This window comes from Chamaea fasciata, unplaced genomic scaffold (assembly GCF_029207755.1).
Source record: "Chamaea fasciata isolate MVZ Bird 193981 ecotype frontalis unplaced genomic scaffold, bChaFas1.0.hap1 SCAF_52, whole genome shotgun sequence".
In the NCBI taxonomy this organism is placed as follows: Eukaryota; Metazoa; Chordata; class Aves; order Passeriformes; family Sylviidae; genus Chamaea; species Chamaea fasciata.
The window spans coordinates 661,389-683,964 of NW_027094137.1; the positions used below are offsets into that span (position 1 = coordinate 661,389).

The 22,576-nt window shown below is 50.3% G+C and overlaps 1 pseudogene; it reads left to right on the top strand.

Annotated features, from left to right (window-relative positions):
* Nucleotides 1-1,664: 1,664 nt before the first annotated feature.
* The window catches only part of LOC136304138 (class I histocompatibility antigen, F10 alpha chain-like), a 127,965-nt pseudogene continuing 107,053 nt past the window's right edge, over nt 1,665-22,576 (top strand).

The following is a 22,576-nucleotide window of genomic DNA, read 5'->3' on the forward strand; positions in this document are numbered from 1 at the left end:
GTTAACCCAACATCTGGCGCCCGAACAGGCTTCTCCCCTACCCTCTCTAGAGCTGCATTGGGGTCGGGTCCCTTTGGACGGCGGATTTACGCCCGGGGTGCTCACATCGGTGCGCCCTGCCGCTACGCGCTGCCGACGCCTGGGGGTTTGCGACGGTACCGGTGAGTATGGAAAGGCAAGCAGCGTATGATCTCTTTACTGCTTTTCTTAGAAAGCGGGGATTTAAGGGGCTTGACTTAGATAAGGAGCTCCCCCCTCTTTTGAGCCATGCTACCTCTTATGGCTCTTTTGCTAACCCCCATACTGTTCATGAATTAGCCGAATGGCGCAGGTATGGGGATAAGCTTTGGGAATTAGTGCTAGATGATGATAAGCCAGCGAAAAAGATGAGCAAGTTGTGGAGAACTGTGCATAATGAATTGCTTATGTGTCAGGCGGAGAAGAAAGCTGTCGATAATGCTCGTGAAATGCACACTAGGAATAGGGCTTATGGGGATGACCCTTCCGCTCCAAACCCTCCGGTCTTTGCAACCGTTGACCTCCCGCCATCTGACTCTGTAGAGCCGGCCAGTACACCCACCGTTCAGCCCTCGCCACAGCCCTCTGCTCCACTAATGCCTTCACCCCCTACCCCCATGAATGCAGAGGCTAGGAATGCCCCTCCCTGTCCTGTTGCCACGGAGCCGTTCCCCGGAGCCTTATCGGACCTCGCGGAGGCTATGGCACGAGAAAGACGGGAGGTATGGGCGGCACTGGCAAATCAGGGCTGGCGGGAGGGAGATACGGATCTGGCCGCGGCAGCTCAGGAGCAGATGTCGTCCCCCCTCGCCCTCCCAGTTATCTTTCACAACAACCCGCAGGGAGGGCAACGGGCGGAGGTTACTAATTTAGACTGGAAACTTTTGTCACAACTACGATCTACCGTAGCGAGCTATGGGGTCACAAGCGAACCCGCTAAACAAATGTTAGAATTTCTTTTTAATACGAATCTCCTGTTGCCCGCAGATGTTAGAGGTCTTTCTCGTTTAATTTATACCCCACATCAAAGGTTACTGTTTGAAGCCCGATGGAGGGAAGAGGCGGCTGCAAGTGCCGCACTCCCTCGTCCCCAAGGAGACCCCTTACTCGGCATTACCATTGACGAGCTTATGGGTCAAGGACCGCTTCATAGAGTAGAGGCTCAAGCTACCTTAGGTCCTGATAAATTGAGAGAGGCCATGGCGGTAGCTAAAAGAGCTATGGAGAAAATTAGAGCTCCAGGAGGTGTTCCTCTTTATATGGGGATAAAACAGGGGAGGGAGGAGCCTCTTGGCCCCTTTGTGGACAAGATCATTGATGCTTTAAGTAAAGCAGGCATTGCTGAGCACATGCAAGATGCCCTAGTTAAACAATGCATCTTGCAGAATGGGAATGCTAACACTCGTTCCCTCATAGCTTCAGCCCCTGGGAATTGGAATGTTCAAGATTTGTTAGATAAAGCTGCAGCCATGCCTTCCAGCACTCAGGTATTTGTGGTAGAAGCGCTGCAAAAGATAGGTGAGGGGTTACAACAGCAGGCTCAGGCTTTTAGAGAACAAGCAGTATCAGCTCAGACTCAGGTTTTAGCTGCCCTCGCACCCCTCCAAGCAGCGACAGCGCGTCAAAGCCCCAATACCGGTGGGAGGATGAAGTGTTTCCGCTGCGGAAAGCCGGGACACATCCGCCGCGAATGTGGCGCCACGGGCGTATGGTGCGACAAGTGCCGATCCAATACCCACAACAGCATCGCTTGCCGATCAGGATCGGGAAACTCCAAGACCAGCGCGAAACTGGGCCGCGCCGGGACACAAATAGTTCCAGCCACACCATCGATGGGCAACTCTTGCCAGCAACCTCCGGCAGCCTCGGATTGGACCTAGCAGCAGCAGTAAAAGTTACCCTATGTAACAGCAGTCCACATGTGATTTCTACCGGAATTTTTGGACCTATTCTCATTAATGGACAACCCACAGGAGGACTCATTTTAGGTCGATCGTCTGGGTCTGTTTTGGGCCTACTGGTAGAACCTGGAGTTATCGACGTTGATGCTGAAGGAGAGATTTTTGTTATAGCTCATACACCTTTCCCGCCGGTGAACATTCCAAAAGGCCAACGGATCGCCCAGTTCATACCTCTACCGCAATTAACTATGAACATACCGCCACGATCTGATGAGCCGCGCGGAACAAAACGCCTTGGCTCCTCAGGAGGTATCACTCTTCCTGTCATAGACTTATCTACAAGACCCAAAAGGACTTGCTGTTTATGTTACCAAGGACAAACGATCATTTTGCATAAGGCATTGTTGGACACAGGGGCGGATACATGTATTATTGATACGGCCAAATACCCAAAGACGTGGCCGCTTTTACCGGCTAATACCACAGTTTCTGGCATTGGTGGCATTAAGCTTGCACAACGATCCCCCATTCTTGCTGTAGAGATCGACGGTAAACAAGCTAAAGCAGTATTTTCGCTGACACCCCTGCCATCGGAGGTCGATTGCATCCTGGGAAGGGATGTTCTGACACAATTGGGATACGTACTTACCGATCGCCCTTTATTGTGATAGCCATTGCTTGGACATTCCCTCTACCATTGACCTGGACCTCTGATGACCCCGTGGTAGTTAAGCCATGGCCGTTAAAAAGGGAAAATCTTGAGCAGGCACACTGCCTAGTTGCAGAACAACTACAGCTTAAACACCTTCACCCATCAACTAGCCCATGGAATACGCCTATTTTTGTTATAAAGAAAAAATCAGGAAGTTATCGTCTGCTACAGGACTTGCGAGCAGTCAATCAGCAGATGGAGCCCATGGGAGCTCTACAACCAGGGCTCCCTAATCCAGCTATGCTACCACAGGATTGGCCTATTCTTGTTATAGATTTGAAGGATTGCTTTTTTACGATACCCCTACATCCAAAGGATACTAAGAGGTTTGCATTTACCTTGCCTTCCCTTAATAGGGGTGAACCTGATAAGCGCTTTGAATGGACAGTTTTGCCACAAGAAATGCGCAACTCGCCGACCTTGTGTCAGCTATATGTTGACACGGCCCTGCAACCTGTTAGACAAGCGATGCCTGAAACAATTATTTACCATTACATGGATGATATTTTGTTTGCCCAAAGCTCGCCTTTTACAGTCATACAGGTACAATCCATCATTGCCATGTTGAGAAATTATGGCCTTATGGTTTCTGATGAAAAAATTCAAACCCATGCACCATGGAAGTATTTGGGATGGACAATTACACAGAGACAAATACGCCCGCAAAAACTTACCATCCAGGCTCCACCGTCCACTTTGCATGAAGCACAAAAACTATTGGGAGACCTCCAATGGCTCAAGCCTGTAGTTGGCATTCCTAACACCCTTCTAGAAGCGTTGCGCCCCCTCTTAAAAGGCACGGACCCCTGTGCTCCGGTAATACTTTCTGCAGACCAAATCGGTGCACTTCAAAGTATTTTGTGGTGTGTTGCCAATGGCTTTGTCACCAGATACGATCCATCCCTTTCTGTTTCACTGACTATTTGGAATAACAAAGATCACCTTCTAGGAGCCATTACGCAGAAAAAGAAAACGGGGGAGAGACCAGGAAATATGGAGGACTTGGGGGTCCTGGAATGGATTAGCCCTCCCTTACAGCAAAGAAAAACAATTACACAAAAAATTGAAAAACTTGCCTTGCTAATTATGAAAGGCCGATTACGCACAATAGAGCTAAGTGGCAAGGAACCTAGTGTGATACATCTACCTATAGAAAAAGCGTCTCTGGACTGGTTTCTGCTCAACTCCGCAGAATTGGCAGAGGCATTACTACAAGCACCGAGTTTTGTTACAACAGGCCCTCTTAAACCGAAATTATTGCACTGGCTAGGAGAATGGCAATTAATTACTAAACCTTTGAGAGAAGACCAACCTATTCCACACGCAATTACAGTTTTTACTGATGCAGGAAAGCGCTCCCGCCGAGCAGCAGCTACTTGGAACAAGGCAGGCCAGTGGCATCATCATGTGATTCCAGCAAGCCCACAGGACAATCTCCAGACGTTAGAACTATTGGCAGTTATATGGGCTTTTCAAACCTTCCAAGAACCTGTTAATGTAGTTTCTGACTCACTTTATGTAGTGGGAGTTGTCTCCAGAATTGAAGACGCAAGTCTCAAAGAAGTTAACAACCCCCGACTGAGTGAACTTTTCATGCAACTTCAGCGCACATTACAGGCTGGTTAAAACATTTGATACAAGTAGTGTTTGTGATTTTGCTTGTAATTGTTGTTTTGCTTTTAGTTTTGCCTTGTGTGTTGCAATGTTTGCAGCGTATGGTATTGTCAATGTTTGATAATTTTAAGATGACAATGATAGCAGTAAAAGAAAACGGGGGAAGTGTGGAGAGTGTGATTGATAACTGGCTAGCTGCAAAAGGTCACGCAGACATGAGAGAGCTTTGCTGAGCACACAGGCACTCTCATGAAAACCAGCAAGGCAGTAAGCTTCGTATGTCCTTGAGCACAGCTGGAATACGATAACAAGACCTTGTAGCTGAAAGATATGAGGGAGAAGCACGGTAAAACAAAAACTTACTCAAACTATGTAACCACAAAGAAATGTAGAAAGAGGCGTAGCTGACTTTTAGTCTGAGCACCAATCCTGAGCTTAACTTTTGCAATATGTATGAACTGATTATAGAAGATATAAATGTGTGTATGCTACCTGAAATAAACGAGATTTGCTGACCATGACAGCATGAGGCTCTTCTCCTGCGGCTCCGGTTAACCCAACATACTGGGACTGACCGGTGTTATAAATGCATATTATAAACTTGGCTTTTTGCAAGATGTGTTCTATATGGTTAAGAATATTGTGTAATGATATAAGTTTTTTTAGTTCTGCTATTAGTAAAGAAAATTAGGCATAGAGGTACTAGATGATATAGTATGCTTAAACTGTCTGTTTGGTTGGGATAACATCTAGAGAACATGTAAAGGAGACTCTGCTATTGAGATACCAACTATCAGCATCTACCATCTGAAGAAAGTATGGACCAAGGCCCAAGCTGGAGGCGATAATGAAGACACAGCCAAGAAACACGCATGCCCTAAAACGGCGGACCCAAGGAGGGACCATGCAAAACAGTTCCCGGAATATGGAAACTAGTTTATGGAAAAATATGAACATTCAACAGGTTGATACAATGGAAATGGTATTTAAAGAATGACTCTGATACAGCAGAGCGTGGACTTGGCTAAATGCCAAGTCAACCGGCCAAACGTACTTAGCTTTTTTTTTTATCTCCTAACTGACTCATTTTCTATTAAACCTGTTTCTGAAAATTTACATAGAAAGTGAACCTTGTTTTTCACAGACTGGGCTCATACTGGGACTGACCGGGCTCACACTGGGAGCAGCCACTGCCGGCACCGGGACACCCCAAAAACACCTCCCGGGGAGCCCCCGATGATCCCCCCGAGGGGCATCTGCTGCTCGGCTTTGGAGCCCCGTGAGTTCCAAACATCCCCCCAACAAACCCCAAACCCAGGGACCCCCCGGGATATTTGGGGCGAGCTCCCCCTCCCCGGCCCCCTGCGGAATGGGGGCGATGATCCCAGCGGTGCCGCCAGTTCAGGGAGCGCTGGAGTCGCCGCTCCCTCCGCTCGTCTTCTCCTCCCGCTCCTGCTGCCGCTGCGCCTCTTCCTCCCTCCCTCCTCCTCCTCCCCCGGGCCCGGGCCCGGCCTGGGAGGGCGGGGCCAAGGAAAGGGCGGGAACTGGGCGGGGAAAGGGGCGTGGTCAGGGACAGGGCGGGAATCGTGAGGGGAAAGAGTCGGGGCGAAGGCGACGCGCGGTCCTAAAACTGCCCGGGTTCGCTTAAAATCACCAAAAAGCGCCTAAATTTCTCCAAAAGGGCCTAAAATCCACCCTAACACGGATCAGGTTTGGCCTCAAATCACCCTAAGAGGCCTGCAATCCCCACAAAGTGGCCTAAAATCACCCAAAGGGCACTAAAAGCCACCCTATAGCCACAGGGTTCGGTCTAAAATCAGCCCGTTGGGGATAAAATCATCTAAAGGGGTCTAAAACCAACCAATATCGTCTAAAATTGCTCAGACTGGTTTAAATCCACACAAAATGGCAAAAAATCCCCTTAAAACTCCTAAAAAGGGCGTAAAATCAACCCTGAAAAGACCTGGTTTGGCTTAAAATCAATGAAATGTACCTAAAGCCCACCCTAAAACCCACCAGATTTGGCCTAAAATCATCCAAAGGGGCCGAAAATTCACCCTAAACCTGCCCAGTTTGGCCTAAAATTACCCAAACCCGCCTAAAATCTCCGGGACTGGGACCGAGAGCGGCAGCGGAACCAGCCCCGAGACTGGCACCGCCCAGGGACGGGGACTGAGAACGAGATTGGCGCTGGGAGCGCTCCGGGACCAAGACCGGCACTGGGACCGGCACCGGGACCGGCACCGCCCGGAGACCGGGACTGAGACCGGCAAAAAATGGCTCGAACCGCACCAAAAACGCCCCTGAAGAGACCAAAAATGCCCGAAAAGTGACAGAAAATGGCCACAAAATGGCCCCCAAATGACCCAAAACTGACTAGAAATGCCACTGAAATTACAAAATATGGCTGAAAATGACCCAAAGCGTGACCAAAAATGACCCAAGAGTGACAGAAAATTGCCCAAAATGCCGCAGGATGGGGGAGCGCCCGGAGACACAGAATTCCCAAAAAATTAAAAAAAAAAAATCCCCCCAAAATTGCATACAAAAGGAAAACTATAGAAAAAAACAAACTGAAAAAAGCCTCAAAATAGCTGAAAAAAGAAAAAAAACCAGAAAATGCCTCCAAAAATTCCAGTAATATTCCCAAAATTTCCCAGACTACCCAGAATTTCCCAAATTCCAAAAACATGTCCAAAAATTTCCCTAAACACCAACAAAAATCACCCAGAAAATAAAAGAAAAAAACCAAAAAAAACCAAATCCTAAAAATCTCCAGAAATATTTAAAAAACCCCCCAAACTCCCCAAAAATTCTCCAAAATTATCTAAAAATCCCCCAACTCCTCAGATTTCTCAAAATTCCCAATATATTATTCCCCAAAGCCCGCAAACTGCAACAGAAAACACTCTAAAAATGCAAAAACACCACCCCAAAAGTCCTAAAAATACCTCAAAAATCCCCTCAAAATACACAAGACGTCCCCCAAAATGAAAAAAAATCCCTCCGAAATTCCCAAAAATCCCACGACCCCCTAGAACTGCCAAAATCCTTGAAAATTCACAGAAATTCCTACACTTGCTCTCAATGAAGTTGTGCAGCAGGCAGGACTTGCCCGTGCCGTGCTGCCACTCACCGAGAACTTGAAGAGGATATCTAGGAAAAAGAATTCCCCAAATTCCCAAGTTAGGACCCAAAATTACCCAAAATTCCCACGCTTGGACAGGAAATTCCACAAGTTCCTACGTTTGGACCCAAAATTCCCCAAAATTCCTAACAGAGGCCCCAAAATTCAAAAAAAAAAATCCCAATAGAGCACCCAAAATTACCCAATTTGGACCCCAAATTTCCAAGAATTAGCTGTACAGAGCCAAAAATTCACAAAAATTTCCTTTATGGGCCCCAAAACTCCACTATGGAGATGCCAAGACTCCCCCAGACCCCCTCACATCCCATGCAGAGAACCCCAGATCCCCTATAGGGTCCCCCAGGCGCCCCCGGACCCTCTATCGAGCCCCTACATATCCCCTCAGACCCCCCTGGGGACCTCCAGACCCCCCCAGACCCCCCAAATCCCCCACAGGGACCCACAGACACCCCCAGACCTCTCCGGACCCGCTACTGGCTCCCGCTGACCCCTAGAGATCCCCTACAGACCCCCCAACCCCCCAAAACGCCACAGAGACCCCCCAAATCCCCCACAGACACCCAGACCCCATTTAGGGACGCCCGGAGCCCCTTTACGGACCCCGCTGGACCCTCTACAGAGCCCCAGACCCCGATAGAGCCCCGAGACCCGCCCAGCCCCCTTTAGGGATCCCCAGACCGCCCCAAAGCCCCTACAGACCGCCCCAAATCTCCTGCAGATCCCCCACCAAATCCTCTAAGGAGACTTCCAGGTCCTCTCAGACCCCTATAGATCCCCTATGGATCCCCTATAGATCCCCTATAGACCCCCATTCCCCCACCGCAGGTCTCGGACACGCCGGAGCCGGCTCGGGGGACCGGGAACAAAGATGGCGGCGCCCGGGAGAGCCACTTCTGGGTCGTCTGCGCATGCGCTGAAGGAACGCGCCAGCAGATAGGCGGGGCCCAAGGGAAAAGGGGCGTGGTCAATGAAAGGGCGGGGAACGAATGGAACGAGGCGGGGTCAGAGACAGGGCGGGAATTGGGAGGGGAAAGGGGCGGGGTCCAGAAAATGGCGGGAATTCTGAGGGGGAATGGGCGGGGTCAAGGGAACGCGCGGTCCTAAAAGGGCCCGGTTTGGCTTAAAATCACCCAAAAGACCCTAAAATCTCCGGCACCGAGACCGAGACCAGCACCAGAAACGGCACCAGCACCAAGACCGAGACCGAAACCGGAACCGAGACCGGCACCGCTCCGGGACCGGCACTGTGGGACCGACACCGAAACCGGCACCAGAACTGGTACCGGAACCAAGACTGAGACCGACACCGACACTGGGACCGGCGCCGGGAGCGCTTCGGAACCGGCACCGGCACCAGGACTGCTCCAGGACTGTGGCCAGAACCCAGACCGGGAGCGCTCCGGGATCGAGACCGAGACCGGCACCAGAACCAGCACCGAGACTGGCACCGCTCTGGGACCAAGACTGGGATTGGCACTGGGAGCACTCCGGGACCAAAAACGGCACCGGCACCGCTCCGACACCGAGACTGAGACCAGGACTGAAAGTGGAACCGGCACTGGCACCGAGACTGGCACCGCTCCGGGATCGAGATCGGCACCGCGACCGGAATCAGCACCGGGAGCGCTCCGGGACCGAGACTGAGACCGAGGCCGAAACAGGGACCGGGATCGGACCCGGAATCGCTCCGGGATCGGCTCCGGGATCGCTCCGGGGCCGCCGCGTTCGCTGCGGGGAGTTTTGGCCGCGCCGCCGGGCGGGACTGGGAGGGACGGGGAGGTTGCCCTGGGCCGGGCGGGACCGCCTCGGTTCGCATCGTTCCGAGGCGGCCACCCCGGTCCAGATGATCCCAGTCTCTATGGTTCTGATCCAGATGGTCCAGCCTGTGAAATCCCAGTCCATGTGATCCCAGTCCATGTGATCAAGAACTCTCCAAGTTTGATTTACTATCAAACCACATCCCACCCACCCAGCCCCACACAATCCCGATCCCAACATCCGCCCACAAAAATATCCCCAAACCAACTGTACCATTTAGAGTTGTAACCCGTTCATTCTTATCCCATCCCCACTCACGTGGACCACCATGATACCCTGAGGTTGCCAGGTTCAGGTGACGACTTCTGGGATGTGATTCTTGAGTACTGGTATATCTAACAGTGGCTTCAGACCACGGCCACTCAGCTGGCTCCTGGCCATGGGAGTGTGGCAGGATACAGAGAAGTATTAATAATGTTAACATGGTTATTTTGTTTTCATGTCACTTGAAGTGTCCCCTCGGAGTTCTCCTGCAATAGGAAAACACAGAAAAATCTGCCACCTAAGGGCAGAACATTAAAACGATGGAATTATCCAGCGGGTATTTATCCGATGTTCTTTTCCTAAGGCATCAGATACTATCCACGCAACTTTATTCAGAGAAGTTTTCAACATAAGTGGTACTTATCCCACCGTAGGGAGGTCTACCAAAACAGGGTGTCCCGGGTCATGAACTGGATTTTCGGGATCATTTGGTCCTCTTTGTGAGGAGATTAAGCTCAGAGGATTTGGGCAAAAAGCAGTAATTTTTGGGCACCCATTTACCCCCCATCTTTCATTTTCGCTTTGCACAGCTTTATGCAACCGGCCATCCCAGCCTCCCTCTTGTGGTTTCAGAAGTCGTTTTAAAAGACCGTTAGTCCTTTCTACAATTCCGTTAGCTTGAGGGTAATAGGGAGTGTGAAAAGTCCATTTTATCCCTTCACCTTTTGCCCATTCCTGTACTACTTTAGCAGTAAAGTGTGACCCATTATCAGATTGAATTTCCTGTGGTTTTGGGAAAGTCCCGAACCATATCTGCAATGCTTTAACAGTGTTTTCCCCTGTAGCCCTTTTAAATGCCTCGGCTTGAACTGATCCAGATGTAATCTCAACCCCCACTAACACAAAATGTTTACCTCCTGATTGCTTAAAGGGACCCATGTAATCTACCTGCCATGCATCCCATAAGCCTTTACCTGTCCTCAAGTGTAGTGGGTCATCCTCTAAAGGATGTCTTTCTAGCCGTTTGCGACACTGCTCACAGGCTGAAATGCAGGTGTTACACATTTCTCTGGTAACGGGCCAAGCCCGGGCATGAGCTTCCTGGTATAAATCTTTTGTACCTGTGTGTTGTCGTTTTACATGCAGCCATTCTAATAAGTGCTCCCAATCTTCAGTGATTTCATCCTTTTTCAGAGGACTTAATTTTGCTAATTCATCAGCTCTGTATTCCATTCTCCTGCTGGATTATCATCTGTCTGGTGAGAGGCTACCCACCCTACAGCAAAATTCCCTTGACTTGCAATTTGTAAAATTTCTTGCCACTTTTCTTTCTGCCACACTGGAATTCTGTTAACTTCCCAATCATTCTGTTGCCAGAAAGGCAGCCATTCAGTGCAGCCCTTATATACAGCATAGGAGTCAGTGTAAATACAGACAAGAGAGGTGTTTTGTGCCTCCCTCTGGAAAACACTCCAAACAGCTCTAAGTTCCCCAGTTTGGGCACTGCCTTCCCCTTCTGTAATGATCCGCTCTCCAGAAGAAGTGTGCAAAGCTACAGCTCTGTATTTCCACACTTTTCCTTCACGCTTAGCTGAGGCCTCAGTAAACCATGAATGTGCTGTTTGCTCAGGGGAGAAGGGAGGGGCTATTTTAAGAACTGAGGCAGGTTTGTCTTGGCTGCTGTTCAGATTCTCTGTGTCTTGTATTGGTAAATTTTTCACAGCGCCTTCAGTAATTGAAAAGATGTTATTAGAATGCTCTATTTGTGCATACCATTTCCTTACTGAGGCTCGTTGTGCTACCCCTTCAGGAGGTGGAGTCCCTGTGATCACTATTTTAATGACTCTAAAGGGACCTCTCAACACAATTGGTTGTTTTCTTGTGATCTTTTCTACTTCTATGAGAGCTTGGGTAACAACAAATAAGCCTTTCTCCCAAGTTGTAAATCTTTTTTCAGCATCTTTCAAGCCACGGGAGTAGAAGCTAACGGGTCTGATTGGGCCTTCAGGACCCCTTTGCCATATACGTACTGACAATCCTGAGGTAGCAAATCCCCATTCTACCTGAAAAGGATCTGCTGGGTGGATAGGGCCTAGGGCCTGATGAGCTGTGGCTTCAAAAATCAACAATTGTAATGCTTCTTCCTGAGAAGGGCTCCAGTCCCATTTTACTCCCTTTCTCAACAAATCATCAAGAGGTCTGGCAATAATTGAAAAATCTGGAATGTGTTTTCTCCAAAATACCAATAGTCCTAGAGCTTCTTGGAGTTCTTTTCTAGGTTCAGGCATCTTGATTTGATCTAAAGAAGTTAGGGTGTCTGGTGGGATGCATGTCATACCTCCTTTCCACCAGATGCCTCAAAATTTCACTTCTTGAGAAGGTTTTTGTATTTTTCTGAGGGGATCTGCAAACCAAGGCTTTCTAAGTGGGAAATTATTTTCTGTTGAACATCCTCCACTACTTCTTTTTCTTCCCCTCCCACTAAAATATCATCTATGGATTGGTAAACAGCTACAGTGTCAGGTTTAGATAGTTCTTCTAATTCTTGGGCTAAAGCATGGTGGGCTAAAGTGGGGGAGTGTCTCTACCCTTGGGGTAGATGTGTGAAGGTATATTGCTGTCCCTCCCATGTAAAGGCAAAACGGTCCATATCTTCTTGTTGTATGGGTATCATGAAAAACATGTCTTTAACATCTATTGTTGCCGTAATAGAGTGAGCTTTCTCCTGAATTGATATTATTAATTCAGCTGTATTTGGGACCGCTGCTGTAAGAGGGTCTGTGTTGGCATTAAGCCGTCTGTAATCAACTGTCAGTCTCCACTTTCCATTGGGTTTTTTAACTGGCCAGATTGGTGAGTTAAAAGGGCTGTGAGTGTTAACAATTACTCCTTGATCTTTCAATTCCTGAATGACTGGCTTGATGCCATCTTTAGCACCAGAGGGTAAAGGATATTGTTTCACAGAAGGGATTTTGCTGAACGGTAGGGAAGGAGCTGTTTGTAGCAGCCTGATGTTAAGGCTGGGAGCTCCGAAAGACCAGAGAAAGCCTTCTGAGTCTTCCCATTGTCTCCCAGCAAGTATATCCATCCCTAACAAACTGTCAGGAATGTTTCCGATGACCATTTGGACAGCTATTGGGTTGTCTTCTCCGGGCAGTGTGAGTTTTACTAGAGCCATACTCATAGACTCTGTAGTTCCTAGGGCATTTAAAACACAACATGGTTTTTTGCTGGGAACAAGCCCACACTTTTGGGCGTGTGTGATTTTCAATGCACTGATTTGGGCCCCTGTGTCCACAACAAAAGTTATTAATATTTGTTTGGGGCCAACTGTTGCTGTAATCAATATGTCCCCTGTTCTCGGGTCCTTTGTGAGCTTCCTCAAAAACATCCAGTCTCCGTTTCTTCGCTCACTATCGAGAAACGGAGTTTCTAGTTTAAAGGAGGTTGGTGTGTTTCACTTCCCTGAAGCAGGGAGAGAGCATGCTGTGTCTCATTGCTTAAAACCTGTGTTGGGGAATGTTGTGGCTGGTTGCCCAAGGCTTGTGGAAGAGGAGGTGCACTGGGTTGTTGTTTGGATGATTCCAACACAATAGGTTTGGGACAGGGCCAATTGGAAATGATTTTAGCCAATTTATCATACGGCAATTTATCCATTACTTCTCGTGGAACTCCCCTTTTCAGCCCTAGCAACCACAGCTGCTGCCGGCTGGAAATTTGTTTTCCCTTTTCTGGTTTTTCATTAGGAGAAGCAATGTGCCTGACTCCTCTGGGTTTTTCTGGTTTGTCCTCTGAGTACTTCACTGGTCCATATTTTCTACTGTAATTTACTAACTCCTCTGCTACCTCACTCCATGTCCAAAGTTTATAACTGCTGTTAGATTGTGTGCTAGGAGTTGTAAAAGGTGAGGAGTCAGTGGAGTCAGTGGAACCAGTTTGATCTCTTGTGTGTCCGAGAAATCTTTCAAGTCTATCTACTGAAGAGATAGATGCTATTGTTTTTTGAAGAAAAATTGCTGTTGGTTTAAGAGACTCTGGCAAACCTCGAATGAAGGGGGTCATAATCTCAGGTTTGACAGGCTGTTGCATTGGTGACTCATAGCCAGAGATTAATTTTCTTTCCTGTATCATTTGCAAGCATGCAGCTTTGTGTATGTTTTCTAGGAGTTGGTCTGAGGTGCCGACTATTGCCAGAGGGTCGCCCCTCTCAAGGGGGTTTAACCCCCCTGCCCAGTGAGCTGCACACTGTGTCAGGGACCATGGAGCATGTGTGTTTCCTGTTGTTAGGAAAACTCCATGTCCCCAGTAGCCACTTGCTTCCTGTTCACTTAATTTAATTTGGTCGCCCCCTGTGAGGGAAACTCTGAAGACATACTCTGTCTCTGATTCACTAGGGAGGCGGGAGTATTCTTTCTTTAATTTAGCTAATTCAGTGGCTGTGTATGGTATTTCTTTGGTGGTTATGTGGGGATCATGATCCTCTTCATTTATATAATTATATTCTGTTTTAATGAGAGGTCTCAAGTTGGAATAACAGTGCTCCCCACAATTTTGCATGTGTACTAATTCTTTCTGAGGGTATATTTGTTTCATTTTGTATGTCTCCTTTCCTTCTATTTCTGTGGGTAAATCTGCAGATTTTAAATTTTTGCTTCGCTCTTCTGCAAGAGAAATCTGCAGCAAATAATTCTGATTTCTTTCCTGTTCTAATTGTTTTTGCAAAGCTTCCACCAAATTCTGCAGGGATTCTATGACTGCTTTTTCTTCACTCACCCGTTCAAAACGGGTTTCTATGGCTGCCGAAAGACAGGCCCCCAAAACTGAGCAAAGAATGGTTTTATTTCTGCCCAGTTTGTATCTAGCATCATGTTGCAAAGAATATATTCTATCTACAATCTTTTCAAAGTTAAACCAATTATTCTGTGCCCACCTTTCTCCGTCTGGAGAAGGTCTAGCACCATGTTTGCCTAGCAAAGCATAAAATGCATTCTTATCTTTTTCACTCATTTTGTGCAGGGACCAAAACCACTCTCAGGGAGGTACGCTTCAAGTTACACCAAAGGCACAGCTAAAACTGTGTTTCCCTTTGCTTCCCTGGAATGGGCGAGGAGACCAAAACTGCCTGGGAGGTTCACCTTAGTTCCAAAGAGTTGTCTCCTCAACGACACCAAGCAGCCCAAAACACACAAAAACTAACTACAGTCCCATCTTTTGCACAATGAGATCCTTTTGTGAAATCCTGATGACAGGGAGTGCTATACGCCTGGGTGTATACAGTGTGCGGGAGTTTTCCCTGGCCCCCCTTGCTTTCTAACAGCGCTCACCCAAGTGGCGTGCTAGGTGCGGCTGAGACGAGGGTCCTTCCCCTGTTACAAACTATACAAAACCCGCAACCCCTCTGTCCATCAAGATCCTGACCGTGACGCCCATTTCATGTCAGGGTCCACAAATATATGCAGGGAACCTGATGGTTTGTTTTAGGGATCTCAGAGCGCAAAAGACACAGCAGGGAACAACTCAGTTTACTCCATCAAAAATGCACCTTTATTTAGTGCCAACAAATGCCATAGTGGGGAGAGAAATAAAAAATAGTAAGAAAGAGAGAGAAAGAGGGGAAGGGGATTATAGCTACAAACGTGGAGGGTCGAGTCTTCGACGCCTAACGATGCCTATAGACGCGATCTTCTCCAGTGGGGTGATCACAAAAGTGAGCGGGGGTCTCCGGAGGTTTTATAGGTTGGTCGAGGCGGGAAGCAAAGCAAGGGGCACAGAGCCAAAGCAGGAACCAGCTGTGTAAAGGCTGAGTGCTCAGGAACAAGCTGCAAACCGTACCTCCAGTACGGACAGCCCAGTTTGGACAGGCAGCCTTGGCTCAGTCCGCTGTGACCAGTTCCATTGTTCTTGCACTCCGCTCTCATGGAGATGCATACCACTCCTCCGAGACTTGGCAAGCGTTCCACCTCAGCCAGGCCAGGGGCTGCTTTCAGAGCCTGGGGTCTCAGTCCTCAATCATTGGAGACAGTCGTGAGGCATATCACATCCTTGGACAGACTCTGACAGCTTCCTGTCATGGGCAGAGTGGGAGCTTCAGGCAAAAGCTTCATTTCTTCACTGGAGAAACTCCTGCTGAGTCATGAGGTGGAGAAATGACACCCAACAGACACCATGGATCCTCAAACCCCTCCAGGATGCCTGACTTTTCAAATTCCATCTAAGAGAGGAGACTGGGAGTGGCTGGATCCAATCCTAGTCCCAGACTTTGTCAAAGGTTTACGTATAAAAGACTGGACAGGTGGAATTGAACTGCAATGCAATTTGTCCCCCAGGATTACCGATTCAATACCAGATATATTTCCATAAATGCAGCTATGATTGATTCTGATCAGGATTAGACAGAAAGATTTATTTACACAACAGAGCAAATAGAGAAAAGAGAGTTATTTACTCCACAGTATAGGAGCTGTAACAATTATATAGAATATAGTGCTCTAGGAAGCAATTTTGAAGTAAACAGGGCCTTGTTGGACTTGTTTGAGCCCATTCCAGGCAGAGCCTCCTGCTCCATGAGGAACTGCCTTTCCTGTGCCATGACCAGGGCAGGTCCCGCTGCAGGAAAAGCCCCAGGCCAAGCCAACACAACGAAGGGCTCGGGCACAAGTGCAGAGTGCCGTGCTGGGAGCTGTGCCAGGGAGAGCCTGAGGCACCAAAGGCACCTTGGCAGCAGCAGCTGCTTCCAGGCCATGGCCAGAAGCCTCCCTTGGCAGCCCGGCCTGCTGGCCCCCACTGCACAGCTGCTGCTTCAGGGCTCATTTCTGCCCGGGCTCTGCCCCAGCCCGCAGAGTGACACCTCAGCCCTGACTCTGGCACAGCCGCTGTGCCTGAGCCCTGCAAAGCCTCAAGGTCACCTGCGCCTCCCTGGCTCTGGCAGCCCCTGGGGCAGGGGGGGAAAGGCCAGAGAAGGGGCTGGCTTTGGCTGCTGGATGTGGGCTCCAGCAGAGACAAGGAGGAGTCAAGGGAGTGGATGGAGTCCAGCCAGCAGCCCCTTCTCCCCATGCAATCCTGGAATGGTTGGGATGGGAAGAGCTCTGCAGTGCTCATCTCATCCAAACGCCTGCGATGAGCAGGGACATCTTTCACCAGATCAGGTTGTTCAGAGCCCTGTCCCAGCTGGACTTGAATGTTTCCAGGGAGGGGGCATTGACCAGCTCTCTAGGAAAGCCTGTCCTGGTGGATCACCAGCCTCATGCTCAAAAATTTCTTCCTTATCTCTCCGCATCTGAACCTCCCGTCCTTCAGTTTAAAAACAGCACCCTTTGTCCTATTGGGACAGGCCCTCCTAAAACCTTTGTCCACCATTGCATTCCCAATGAGCCAGGTTTCCGTGGCAATTGCCGGGACAGGTGACCCAGGTGTGCTGTCCCAGTGAGGGCTGCCATGGAACCAGTGCCCAGCACTGCCCCTTTCTGCCTGGCTGAGCTGCCTTTGGCCCTGGCAGCGGCGTTTGCTGCTGGTTCCGCGGCGCCTGAGCAGCCGGCGCGGCACAGGGCAGGTGGCCGTGGCACAGCCCCCAGCAAGGGATCCCCTCTGGCTCTGGCCACTGACACCAGCCCTGGGCAAGGGGCCCAGGCACTGGGCTCAGGCCAGTGTCCATGGCCACAGCCCCTTGCCATGGCCCCGGGCAGCTTGGGATGATGATCCAGCCTCCCTCCTGGCCCAGGCCTGGGCTGCAGCGCCCTTCCCCACAGCCTGTGTGCACAGAAGCACTTCCAGGGCTCTCTGCATTTCCCTTGCCCTCACTCTTGCCTCACTCACACACCTCCCAACAACCCACCTGGAGCTTTGACTTGCAAGGAGTTCAAAGCTTGTCTGTCCTTGAGGAGTTGGTCTAATTCTGCCTCCAGCCGACTCTAAATTTTTGTTTATCGTACATCTTCATTGGTGTCTAAAACATTCCTTGCATGGTTCTGCCTTGGGGAAGGGGAACCTCCTTGGTGACACCTTGGGCTTGCCACAAATTGAGGAGATTGTTTGGAACTTAGGAGGTTTTGATTGCTAAGAAAGGAAGAAAACCTCTCTTTGTCTGAGTGAACCCAGTTCTCTGAGCAAAGCAGGTCCCAGGTGAGTGAGGAGAGGCAGGATGGGGTTAGGGAATGTGGAGCATGGTTGTCCAAAGTGGATCAGACCTCAAGGCACAGCTCCTCTGACCAGGCCAGACTTCCTTAGGAGAGACCCTGGATCAGTATCAGTCACTTGAATGCTGCAATGACCTCTGCTCTCAAGAGAAAAATACCCCCTTTGAAAAGAAGAGTGTTGATTCCTTCGACGCTCTTTGAACTATTTCTCCATAACTCTAGGAAAAAAAGACTTCCTAAGGAACTGCACCAGGCCAGAAGGAAATAAAGGCACAGCCGTGGTTTGTCAGGACTTGCTTTCTCCTAATAAGCCCAGTGATGCATTTAGTGCTGAGCCCTGGAACCTCAGGGCCTGAGAAGAGATTGCACAAACCTTTCCAGGAGTCAAAGTCAGAGGAAAAACCCAAAGTGTCTGGAAGCATTAAAGGGTCACCCTGAGGTCCATCCCCAACACAGGTTCCTCATGGAGTCCTTGGAGGAGAGAATTGGAGGCCAGGATTGCACCAAAACCTCTCAGAGACTCAGTGTGGGAAGGAAAAACCCAAAGTACCTTAAACACCCTGAGTATCTCAAAGCATTAATGAGCCCCACTGAGTGTCAATGCACAGCTCTCAAGGGACTCCTTAAAGCAGATAATTGGGGCCATGATTGCACAAACCTCTCAGAGACTCAGTGGCAAAAAGAAGTGCTTAAATGACCCCGATTACCTTGAAGCATGAATGAGCTCCACCGAGTGTTGTTACTGAGTAAAAATCTCAAGGGACTGATTAGAGCAAATAATTGGAGGCCACGAGTGCACAAACCTCTCAGACTCAGTGCCAAAAAAAAGTCCTTGAATAAACCTTGAGTAGCCGGAATTACTGATGAGCCCCACTGAGTGCTTTTACTGATTGAGAATCTCAAAGGACTTGTTAAAGTAGATAATTTGGGCAACAATGGCACAAACCTTTCACAAAGTCAGTTTTAAAAGGGAAGCATCAAGTACCTTTAAAAACCTGAAGTGCTTTGAAGCATTAATGAGTGCACTGAGTGTCATTACTGACAAAGCCTCTCAAGGGACTAATTAAAGCAGATAACTGGAGGCCGTGATTGCACAAACCTCTCTGAGACTCCAAGGCAAAAGCAAAGCCCTAAGTCCTTTGAAAAGCCTGCAGTCCCTGGGAGCATTAAGGAGCCCCCAGGGCCATTCCTGACCAAGGCTCCCCAGGGACTCCTTCCAGCACATCCTTGAGGCCACTGGGATGGGAGGGGGATGCCGAGGGCAGGACAAGGGGCTGACAGTGCCCAGCCTTGCCGGGGCTGTGCCAGGAGGCCCCAGGGCCTCAGGACAAGGTGACTCCTCACGGCCCTTGGTGGCACAGAGGCTGCTGTGGCCCAGGGCACCAAGACTTGGCTTCTCTTTGTCCCCACGTGTCATCACTGCCTGCAGTTCTCTGCTCTGGCTGGGGCCTGGGGACACTTTCTCTGTCGTGTCCCTCAGCGGGACCCAGTAAAACTTCAAGAAACTTTGGAGCTGGATTCTGACTTTGAATTCTTGAGAGGTTTCTCCAGCTCCCTCTCAGGGACTGATGTTCAGGGCCTCAGCACAAGCCCAGAGAGGGTCACTCAAGCCCTTGTGCCGTGTCTGTGCTGCTGAGCTGGGCCGGGCTCCTGGCACAGAGGCAGCTCCTGGCAAGGGCAGCGCTGCAGAGAGACAGCTCTGCCCAGGAGCAGCTCCTGTGCCCAGCCCAGCAGGGCTGGGGCACTGCCTGCAGCCACCCCGGGCACAGCACACAGGCACAGAGGGCTTCAACTCAGCCTGGGCTGGCAGCACAGAGCAGAGCTCACTGAGGGCTCACTGGGGGAGAAATCCTCGCAGCGTTAGGAAGAGTCACTCCCAGGCTGGGGGAAGAGAAGCTGCAGCTCCTGCAGGGATCTCCTGAAGCTGGCACATCCCACAGCTTTAAGGCCCTTCCAGGAGGACTCTCAGCGTGGCTGCAGAGCAGGCATGTGGCCCCAGGGCAGGGCTGGGTGTCCCTGCTGCAGCACCCGAGGCACAGCACAGGGCAGCTCCCTGTTGCCGGGCTCTGCTGCAGGGCTGAGCAGCCGGGGCTGCAGCCAGGGGTGCCCAGGGCTGTCGTGCAGAGCAGGGTCCTGCAGCCCAGGGCGCTGCGCTGGGCCAGGGACCCTGCTGCCTGCCAGGGACAGCTCTCAGCTGGCCCGGGGAGCTGCTGCCAGCGCTGGGGAGAAGCTGTGGGGGGAAGGAGCCACCCTGAGCAGGGCAGGTGCTGCTGCTGAGAGGGGCTGTGTGGGGCAGGGCTGCTCCCAGCTCCAGACCAGCCTGGGCACAGCTCCGGAGGACACTTGCCAAAGGAAGCTAAGCCTGGTATTGCTGCAAGGACCAGGAGCTTTCCTGAGAGTGTTTTCAATTTCCTGCTTGGAGAAGGATGGGAAAGTTGGGGTGATGACAAAAACATTTTTGCTTTTTATGCATTTTTCATTTATTCGTACCTCTGTCAACTACTATTATGTAGTTATAAAACTATTATCTTTAATCAACTCTATTCAACTACTATGACTCTATTCAACTACTTTTATATACTTGTATTACTATAATCTTTCATTAACTCTACAACATTTCCTACCCTTTATCTTAGATTGTAGAACAATAAGCTTCAAAATATATTCCTGAAATACTGCCCAGTCTTATTGTCAGGAAGTGGACCTACAAGATGAACATTTTGTTTTTAAACCAGAGTGTGAGCAGTCAGAAAAAAAAGTGGCACAAAGAAGCCCTTGGACCTACTCCAATGGGTTGACCCAGGGGTTTGTAGCTGTGGATACTGAATTTCCTATTCGATGTTTCTGTTAAATATCCTAATTAATCAACCTCTAATCAATTGTTGAAATCAGGGGCTGGGTGTTCCTCATTCCCACTGAGACACCTGGAAGTTTCCAAGAAAGGTCTGGTTTTTACTTTACTGTTGTAACGCTGTTGCAAGGGTTTTTTTTCTCTTCTGATTATAGGCAAAAGAGGATGAGTGAAGCAGAACAGGAATTGTAATCACAGAACCACAGAACATCCTGAGTTGAAAGGGACACCTAGGATCATCAGAGTCATGTTTAATCATGTACAGAGACTCCTGATTTGTAACTTTGGGTGGTCAGTCTCTCTGCTGGGAGCCTCCCAAAGGGCCTTCAGCCACTCCTCAGCCCTCAGCAGCAGCAGCAGCATCCCCTTTGCAGGGCCCAGCAGGGCTCTCCTGAGCTGCCCTTGCCCAGCTGCAGACAGACCCTGCCCCAGGCCGGGCCCTGCAGACAGGCAGGTTTCTGTAGGGCTGGGCCCAGGGCGCAGAGGGTGGGATGGGCTCTGTGAGCACTGGCAGGGACAAGGCTCCTCTCAGGAGGGAAATGTCCAGGCCCAGGGAGAGGCTCAGGGAAGGAGAGGGGGCTGAACAGAGCAGTGCTGGGGGCAGGAGGGCACTGTGGGTGTGTGGGAGGTGCTGTGCACAGCTGGGCACGGGAACACTGTCCTGAGTGCCTGGCTGTGTCTGCCCTGCCCTCCCAGGCACAGCCCCACAACATCTTCTCTTGGTTCTGCCCTCCCCTGATACTGTCACTGTCATCTGGTGCTCTCAGGGAGGCTCTGGCATTTGCAGCAGCTGAGCCAGGCACTGCCCTTGGGATTCTTGCCAGGCAGTTGTGTCCATGGCAATGGGGTGTCCGAGCTTCCCTGTGAGCTGTGTGGCTGTGGGCAAAGCAGTCCATGGGAAAGGGGACTGAGCTGAGCCCCCTCCCTGAGATCCCATCGTGGGCACACCCGGGGATCTCCTTGCTGCATCCTTCCAAGCTCTGAGCTGCCCTCCTGCCTGCAGATCTGTGCCAGAGCCTCTGGCAGTTCCCTGAATGTGCCACGGGGAAGTGCAGAGATGCCACAGCTGAGGAAATGCTGTTGGGTTTGCCAAGGGAGCTGTGAGTGTCCTTGGCAGAAGGGGGTGCTGAGGACCTTGCCCAGAGACCTTTGGAGAGGGTGAGACATTCAGGGATCCCTCTGCTCTGGGCAAGGTCTGGTGCAGCAGAAATGCTGGGGATTTCTGACCTCAGTATACCAGGAATGATGTGTGGGCAGGAAAATAATGCCTATAATTCCTTCCTGTTCTCCATGCCCTTTAGAAGTGGGAGTGAAGATGGCAACAAGCCTTTCTGCATTAGGAGTGATTCCACTGACAAATCCTGAATATCCAGGCTTGTCCCTCTGCCACATGGCCAAAAACCCAGGGCAGCGGGGCAGGGACGGCTCCTGGAGAGCCCCCATGCACAGGCCTGGCTGCTCCTGGCACACTCAGACAGCACAACTGGAGCTCAGCCAGGGACCTGGGTGAAGGTTTTCCCAGAGCAGGAACAAGGGTGGGTGAATCACAGTGGGACAGTCCACAGGGAATGACCCATGTTTGGCTCAAAGCAGCCTGTCCTGACTTGTCACTATCCTTTATCCGTGAACACGTCCCCATGTGCAGCCACAGCAAATGTCCAACAGCAGCTCCATCAGCTGCTTCCCTCCTGCTGGCATTGGCAGACACGCGGCAGCTGCAGCTCCTGCACTTCTGCCTCTTCCTGGGCATCTCCCTGGCTGCCCTCCTGGGCAACGGCCTCGTCATCAGCGCCATAGCTTGCGGCCACCACCTGCACAGCCCCATGTTCTTCTTCCTGCTCAACCTGGCCCTCAGCGGCCTGCACCACTGTCCCCAAAGCCATGCACAATTCCCTCTGGGACACCAGGACCATCTCCTACACGGGAGGTGCTGCACGGCTCTTTTTCTTTCTGTTCTTCATGTCAGCAGAGTATTTGCTCCTGACCATCATGTGCTATGACCGCTCTGTGTCCATCTGCAGACCCCTGCACTACGGGACCCTCCTGGGCAGCAGAGCTTGTGCCCACATGGCAGCAGCTGCCGGGGCCAGTGCCTTTCTCAATGCTCTCATGCACACGGCCAATACATTTTCCCTGCCCCTGTGCCATGGCAATGCGCTGGGCCAGTTCTTCCACGAG